This window comes from Silene latifolia, chromosome 2 (genome assembly GCF_048544455.1).
Source record: "Silene latifolia isolate original U9 population chromosome 2, ASM4854445v1, whole genome shotgun sequence".
Lineage (NCBI taxonomy): Eukaryota > Viridiplantae > Streptophyta > Magnoliopsida > Caryophyllales > Caryophyllaceae > Silene > Silene latifolia.
The window spans coordinates 125,199,807-125,208,401 of NC_133527.1; positions in this window are offsets into that span (position 1 = coordinate 125,199,807).

The following is an 8,595-nucleotide window of genomic DNA, read 5'->3' on the forward strand; positions in this document are numbered from 1 at the left end:
TCCGGGTGACGATGAGGTTGTCGGTGATGAGGTTGTTGATGATAGCATTGAGGAAGAGGCTAATGAAGAAGAAGAAGAGGATGATGAAGGAAGTGAAGAGGGAAGTGGTGATGAGTCCACTTCTATTGAGGAAGATGATGGCAATGATGATATGGTGGAAGACTAGCAAGCTTTGGAGGCTTCTAAGCTCTTGAGGTTTGTCTACTTCTTTATTTGTTTTATTTATTTATCTTGATCATGGTTGGAGAGTCCTAGCAACATATAGGACTAACACCTCGGCCCCATAGAGGTGTTCTTATTTCATTGTTCCAACTTTTGTAAATCCAAAATGACAAATTTAGTTTCATGCATTACATCTTGTGTGCATGAACTAACCCAACATTAGGACATTAGAAATAATGTCTATCTTGGTTTGGGGAAGTACATGCATACGCAATGAGAGGTAATCTAAATTATGCTCTCCGTCATAAACAAAAACCCATGCATCATGTAGTGTAGATTAGTATAGCTTGCATTTAGTGTAGAATTCATGCATCATGCTTGCATAATTTCCCATCATTTTGGCCATTGAGGACAATGCCCATATTAGTGTGGGGATGGGGAATTCTAACTTAACTTTTATTCAAAAATCCAAAAAAAATCAAAAAAAATTCGAAAAACCATAAAAATTTGAAAACCCAAAAACAAGTTCATTTCCTTTGTAGTGTAGTCTTGTATATATTGTTGTATATATTGTGTTTATTTTATCCTTGTTCACATTGATTGACTACGCCACATCCGAGACATGAGGATATTGAAGACCGCATGGCATGATCTTTCCAATCTCCTTTTTCCTCTTTATGTTAATGACTATGTGGCTTTATTTTGATTGATGCGGTATAACATTGTGAACTTAGGACTTGCATTTAGTTTATATGTCATATTAGTTGGTAGGATCATTTGCATTAGGATGTTTATATGGTAGTTGCATCATGGCATGTAGTTGCATGTTAGAAAACTTTTGTGAAACCGTCTACTTGGGAAGTTTGACAAGTGTATATAGGCCCTAGTAGATGCTTTTTCTTCTTAAGACTTTGCTTGTTAGAATACTTGTAAAACACCCTAGGATGTGTCATGCTAGTATCCTTTGACCCATGGATTAAGGCCTGGTCAAGAGTACCTTGTGGTGTGATAACTCCTTGGCTACCATTTATTCTAAGGTGACCCTTGAAACCATGCATCCATCCATCATCCATGTTCTACCACATTTTTGTCACCAAAGGGAATGGGCACAAAAAGAAATCAATTTGAGTTCAATGAAATGAAAAGTGAAAGAAAGTTTGCAAAAAAATGCATCAAATGAAAAGAGGAGCAATAAAGAACTCCTAAAGCTTCAAATATAAGGCACCTTCACTACATATGGGGTGACTTTGAAAATGTTCAAAAAGAAAATGCAAAAAGTTGAAAGTTGTCAAGTGTTGAAAAGCCAAAAATCAAAAGGAATGGCAAAAGAAAGTGTTCTCAAATGTCAAATGCCACAAGAAATTGGGGGGAAAACAAAAACAAAAGCAAACACCCAAAGAGAAACTCAAATACTATCGATCCCTTTATCCACCGTATCCATTTTTGTGCATGGTAGAGAGGGGACGACCCTTCTTCTTGTCTAGGCAAGAGGTGGAATTCCGCGATCCTCCAGTGTTTCTAACACCATAGGGAGTCTACTCTTGACAAAAGCATTTAACGATTGAGGACAAAGGTACCCTAGCTTGACACACCTTGGAGGTGATTTATTGGTATCCTTCCAGGCTTAGTAGTTTAAAGAAATTGCATCTATGAAGGAATGTGTACCCTTGAATTGCTTCCCTTGTAGATAATTTCCGCCACTTAGATGAGGAAAGTGGCTATTCTTTTGTAGATGCATCCATTACTTGTTTTGTGTACTTAATATTTGGATGTGTCGCCATTTTGGCAAGACCCACCTTGCCTTGCAAGAAGGCATCCTACCTCATGGTTGTCTTGTTGTGAGTTGAAGGGGCGGAGTGAGACCCGCTAATTATCTCATATCGGCTATGTTATTAGGTTAGTTTAAATAATGGTCCTAGTCTTTGTCACCTCTTTACTCGGGACGAGCAAAGGTTCGGTTTGGGGATATTTGATGTGACCATAATTAGAGCATATTTAGTCCCCGAATTAGCCTTGTTCCCATGCTTTTTAGTGCATATTTGGGTCATTTATTGTCTTTAGTTCTTTGTTTTGCATATTCTTTGAGGTTTTGTGTCCTTGGTAGGAAAGGAGTGCAAACCTTGCATTTTCTTGGCAAAATGAGGCTAAATTGATTGAATTCAATGACCAAGCATCAAGGAGAGACAAGATTAGAAGGCCTTTGTACATACGATAGTAGATTGGCAATGATGAGATAAGATCCTTGCATCCCCGAGGAAATCCTCAAGGATTTTATGAAGAAAAAGGGAGAAAAGAAGAAGGAACAAGACTGCCTGACAATCCGTGCGGATTGCCTAGAAGACGCCCGTCTTCACCCCACAATCCGTGCGTCTTCCTCCACAAGATGCCCTGGCAAAAGCTCCAGAAGACGCCCGTCTTCACCCCCTGGAGGCCCGGGCAGAAGCTGCCAAATCCGCCTGTCCCGTGCTAAAGACGCCCGGATTCCCAGACAGTCCCATTTCGTCTTCTTCAAGCTTCAAGGAAGGATGCACATCTTTTTCTAGAGACCGGAGTGTCCCTAAAGAGACCAGCGATTCCTCAACAAGGGACTTAATCGTCATTTAAGCCCTTAGTTAACCCTAATTCATGCACCTAATCCCCACTATAAATACCCCATTAGTCTAATTAGAAGAGTATGTTCTTCTTAACAATCTTTAGTGTAGTTAATATCAATCAAATCTCTCTTTAATCTTGTAATCAGCATTTAATCAAGTTTTTAATACAAGTTTTATTTTCTTAATCTCTCTCTTGTTCATCATTTATTTTCGGTAATTGAAGATTATTTGGGTTATTATTGGGAGATTGACAACCTCTCAATCAAGGATTCAAGTACTTCTTTTATTCTTTGCTTTATTATTGGAATCATTAGTAGGTATAATTCTCTTAATCCCTCTTTAATTATTGTTAATCACTTTCATTTATTCATCATGTTTCACTTTGTTGGTATGATTGACAACCTTGCTAGCATGTACAACATGATAATGAGTGAGTAGTTTCCTTAGCTAGGGTTAATGGGTAATTAGTGGAAACCAATATGGGGAATGATTCATGCTTAAATTAATATGCTTTCATAGTTTATTTGCTTGCTTGTTGTGATCTCAACTTATGCAGATGTTATGTTTGATGAAATGTGAGCCTATGAATCCTTGCATTTTTTACCCATCACCTATCTTTTCAATGAGACTTGTAAGACATAAACCAACTCGAGTCTCATTAGACCATGCATATTGTTGAGTAGGGAAGATTAAGTCGACTTGTAGGTGTTGTACAATCTAATCGATTCGGCTCCGGGACCCAAACTTTCCTAGGATGGTAAGATATAAACCAACTCGATCCAGCACACCAATAATTGTTTGCTTATAACTTGAGAATATGTTTGTATGATCAATTCCTTTGAATACCCTATGACCCTATGACACCCTAGTGCCTTTTATCAATTGTTTACATCCCTTTTAATTCATCTTGCTTGTTTACTTTCTTTGCTATTTAGTTTAGTGATCTTCTACATCAAACCCCAATTGTGACACCCTTAGACACCGCTAGTTGCAATAGAAATCTCATCTCAATTCCCGTCCCTTGGGATCCGACCTTTACTTGCCTCTTTACTAATTGTAGAGTTGTTTGTGAAGTTATAAATTGTGTTTTGGTCTAGGTGCTCCTAACCACAAGTACTGAAAAACTAAACCCCACGAGGGAACACGACCACTTGTATTCTAGTTCAACAGGTAAATGACAGGACTTCCCATAAACCAACCGATATGGTGATGCATCAATCGGTGTTTTAAAGGCAGTCAGTTATGCCCATATTGTGTCATCTAATTTAAGACTCCAATCCTTTCGTGATTTAGAGACAACTTTATCTAAAATCTCTTTTAGTTCCCTAGTAGAAACCTCAACCTGCCCACTAGTTTGGGAATGGTACCCCAAACCTCTGCGATGTTGGACACCGACTTTAGACAGTATAGCTGTGAGTTTCTTCTCTTTAAAATGCATTCCCCCATCACTAATGACGACCCTAGGAACACCAAATCGGAAAAAAATAATCTTTTTAAAAATTTTAATCACGGTCTTGGCATCACAGTTAGGTGAAGCAATAGCTTCCACCCATTTAGACACATAGTCTACAGCTACCAATATATACCCGTTACCTTTACTAGATGGGAAGGGTCCTTGGAAATCAATGCCCCATACATCAAAACCCTCGACCTCTAGAATGCCGTTTTGAGGCATCTCATGTCTCTTAGAGATATTCCCAGAGACCTGGCAAGCATCACAAACTGAAACAAACACTTTAGCATCCACAAATAAAGTAGGCCAGAAGAAACCAGATTGAAGTACCTTAGCCACGGTTCGCGACGAACCGTGGCGACCACCATAAGAGGACGAATGACAGCCTCCTAGGATTGCTTTGGTCTCCCACTACGGAATACACCGTCTATAAAGACCGTCTGCACACTCCTTAAATAAATAAGGATCATCCCAAAAATATCGTTTTGCATTATAAAGAAATCGTTTCCTCTGCTGGTAAGACAGGTTGGGTGGCAGCTCGCCACTGACAACGTAGTTAGCCAAATCTGCATACTGTTTTAGCAAGAATTTTACTGAACAGAAACGTCCTGCCAAAGGAATTTAGAAGGGGCAATCTAACTCAATTGATTTGCCTGATCAATATTGCTTAAGTGAATTAATAAGTAAAAAGTAAAGACACAAATATTTTATACGTTGAAAAACCCTGGGAATAAGGGAAAAAACAACGGGCTCCAAGCTAGGAGAGATTGTTACTATGATTTTAGGTAGCCTAACAGGGTATATGTATGTCAGGTGTGATAAGCTAAGGATATTACTTAATTATATGTTTAATACAAGAACGAGAGTAGAAATACGAGTATGCCAATGTGTCTTTCTGGTTTTGTCTTCTCTTCTATTTATAATAGCCTCCAAAGTAGCTTCTTCAAATCCGTTTAGGGTTTCCTGGTAAATAGGACTCGTGCCCTATTTACCTGGAGATGGTTAGTTGACTTGTTCTTCATTTCAGTCGTTATGATTGATTCTTTCTTCCATTTTCTTCCTTTGAATAGGTCTTCCTTGTTTATGGGGACTTTGTTTGTCTGGCCTGATCGTTTATTTCTTGTCACCTGCCCAGCTTGGATAATATTTCTCTTATGCCTGACGTGGTTTCCTTTCAGTCCAGGCTTAGTAATTGCCTTTCTTGTATTTTTCTCCTGCTTGGTGCCTGTCTAGATACTCCCAGCGCCTGGTTTTAAGTACTTCTTTGTTCAGGCTCTAGCTTTGGATATTACCTGGTCTTTGTTTGGTCAGGCGGGATAATTCTGGGCTCAACAATTGCCCCTTATCTATTTATTCCTTTGTTGGGTCTGGCCAGGAATAATGAGATAAAAATTTGGGCCAGGCAAAAATTGTGTAGGAATCTTTAACGGATTAGAAGTTGTGTTTGGTTCAGCTTCTGTAACGGCTATATTGCCATAAATAGGGTAGATTCACAAAACCCTATGAGAGTCATGATTAGGCTCAACCACTTGTTTTCTTGCCCGTTTGATTTTGCGGCTATAAATACTTCACTTTGTTATATCTTGCTTTCACATTCCCAATCTTCTAAGTTCTTCTTTCTCTTTCTAGAATTCTTTTCTGCAAAAAATAAATCTTCAACAATTTTAATAAAAAAAATGGTTGGAGGGAGAAGAAAGACGGCTGCTTCTAAGGCTCCTGCTGAGGTTGAGAAGGTTCCTGCTGTTGTCGATGTCCCAAATATCATCCCTAAGGATGAAGTGGTGGAGGTGGTTGCTCCCCCAGAAATTTTATCCATGTCATACAAAGGGGTTGAGTATACTCTAGTAAAGGCTTTGGCTGCTTCTTTCCACGAGGCTAATCAATTGAAGTCGACTTTTGAACATTATCTGAAGGGTAGGGGTCTTATTCATGCTAAGGCCGAGGTTTGGATCCCTAAGAGTGGTCCAGTCAGGGCTAATTGGGGTAGTCCAGGTTGGTTCTGTATTTTTGAATGGGCATTTAAGGGTGGATGTCAGCTTCCCCTTTCTCCTTTTATGGCTGAAGTGATCAGGGCTATTAGGGTTCCTCTATTTCAACTCATGCCAATGGTTTGGAAAATTGTTCATTCAGTTGAGCAGTTATGTAACAAACATAAGTTGGTTATCACACTGAAAGATTTCAAGAATGTCTACCACTTGAAGAGTTATTCCACTGGCCGGTTCAGCCTTCGAGTTAGATCAATGATGGCTCACCTGATTACTAACTTTGATTCAGGAGATGATAAGGGATGGGCTCAGACTTATATGTTCATCAGGGCTGATTCTATTACCCCTGACCTAGATTACCTTAATTATCCGGCTGTTGAAGGAGGTAATTTCTTTCTTGCATTGTATTCTGATTGGAGATGATATATTTTGGGAAGTATACTTATTTGCTATTATTTTTGTAGTAAATGACTGTGTAAATAATCTTGCTGCTGAGGGGTCGGCTGATCGGATTGCAGCTTTTATGGTGTTGCCTGAGGAGGAGAGGACATGTCCTGCCTGCCTGGGGCAAGCACCTATGCCTCATTTCAAGAAGGCTAAATTAAGTACTTATAAACCGGTGAAGAGTGCTAAAGCTTCAGGGACTTCCTCGTCAGGGAGTAAGTTTTGTTTACTTTTGTTTTGTAAATTTTTGTTTTGGACATGTGTTTATATTGATGATGTAGAGCCTCGTCGTGCAGCCACTAGGGCTTCTGCCAGGATAGCTAGTTTTGGTCTGTCCCTGGTGAAGGCAGGTGTTTCCCAGATCACAGAGGAGAAGTCTAAGAGTAGTAAGGCCACAGGGAGTGATAGTGCTGTACAAATTCAGGAATCTGTGCAGGAAGTATAGTTGGCACCCCCTGAGAAAGTTGTGGATGAGGGTGGTCGGCCTGAGAAAAGAAAAAGGGAAGATGAATCATCAGGAGGGATTCATGAGATCAGGGGGGTCAGGGCTCGGCTGGAAGAGGTTCAGTTTGCTAAGGAACAGATCCAGACTCAAGCTTTTATGGTTGATGATCCTTATTATAAGTATCAGGCAGAGGATTCTTCTGCCTGTGCCTTGGTTGCCATGTATCGTACCAGGGATTATGCTTCCAACCTGATTACCATGCTTCAGGAGGTATTTTCTTTTTGTCTAATTTTGTGTGAGTATTTATGTGTGTTTTTGTGTGGCTTAAACGGGTATGTTTTCTTTGCCAAAATGTCAATGATATGTTGAGGGGTACCTGCCAGCTGCATCCTATTAACAGCCTTAAAGATACCTTGGATTGGGAGGTGCAGATTCTGAAGAAGGATGTTGTGAAATTTAAGGCTGAATTGGAAGCGGCAAAGGCTGAGAATCACTCTTTAAAGAAGGATAATGAGGCAGGGAAAGCTCGGTTGGTGGTGGAGTCATCTAAGTTAAACTTTGCTCAGGATGCTCTGAAAGCTCTTCAGGCTAAGTTTGATATTGTTCAGGAGGAATTGAAGGCTGAGAAGCAGGCTATGCGGAGCAGCTGAAAGTAAATGAGGATTTGGCTATTGAAAGGGATTTGGTGCAGGGCAGGTATAAGGATGCTGCTACTTATTTCTTTGGCAGGGGTCGTGTAGATGCCATGAAGGAGCCAGTTGAAGTTAGGCCTTTTTGGGATCCTGGCTAGGAGTTGGCCAACCTCAACACAACTTACCGTGAGCTTTGCAAGCTGGACGATGATGAGGAAGTGGACTCTCCACCGTCCAAGGAGAAAAGTGGCGATGCTGAGGAGGAAGGAGATGAGGAAGAAGAGGAGGAGGAAGAGGAGAGTGTTGATGAGGGGATAAGTTCTGCTACAGCTTCCAAGGCAGGCGGATTTCTTTTTTGTTTTGTCATATTTTGGTTTGTTTGGTTTTGGTCTATCCAGGGGGGGATGTTCCCTAGGCAAACAATTTGTTTTTGGTTTTTTGAGGTTTGTTTTGTCTTACCCCAGGAGGGATGTTTCCCTGCGCAATTTCATCGTTTTGGTTTAATATATCATCTTCTTTTCCCTTGACTTCTTTGAATGGCTTGATTTGCACCTGTAAATAATACATTTGATATGTTTTGTTAGAATAATGCCTTTCAGGAGGGCTTATGGCCCTCATTCCATTTTTAGGAAACGATGGCTCTGTTGCCTGTCAGAAGGGCTTTCTAAGAGGAGGGGTGGTTGCCAGTCATGAGGGCTTATGGCCCTCAGCCTGTCAGGAGGGCTTATTTAGACAAGTAGTCTGGCCAGTTTCACCATTGTACTTGTTTTTTATGTACTGAGCTCAGTTTAGTTTTTAGGTTAGGCAGGCAGGTGCCAAATTTATTGTAGAGCATTTTTAGGAATGCTTTTCAGGTTGGGTGGAGTGGCCCTCAATCCTG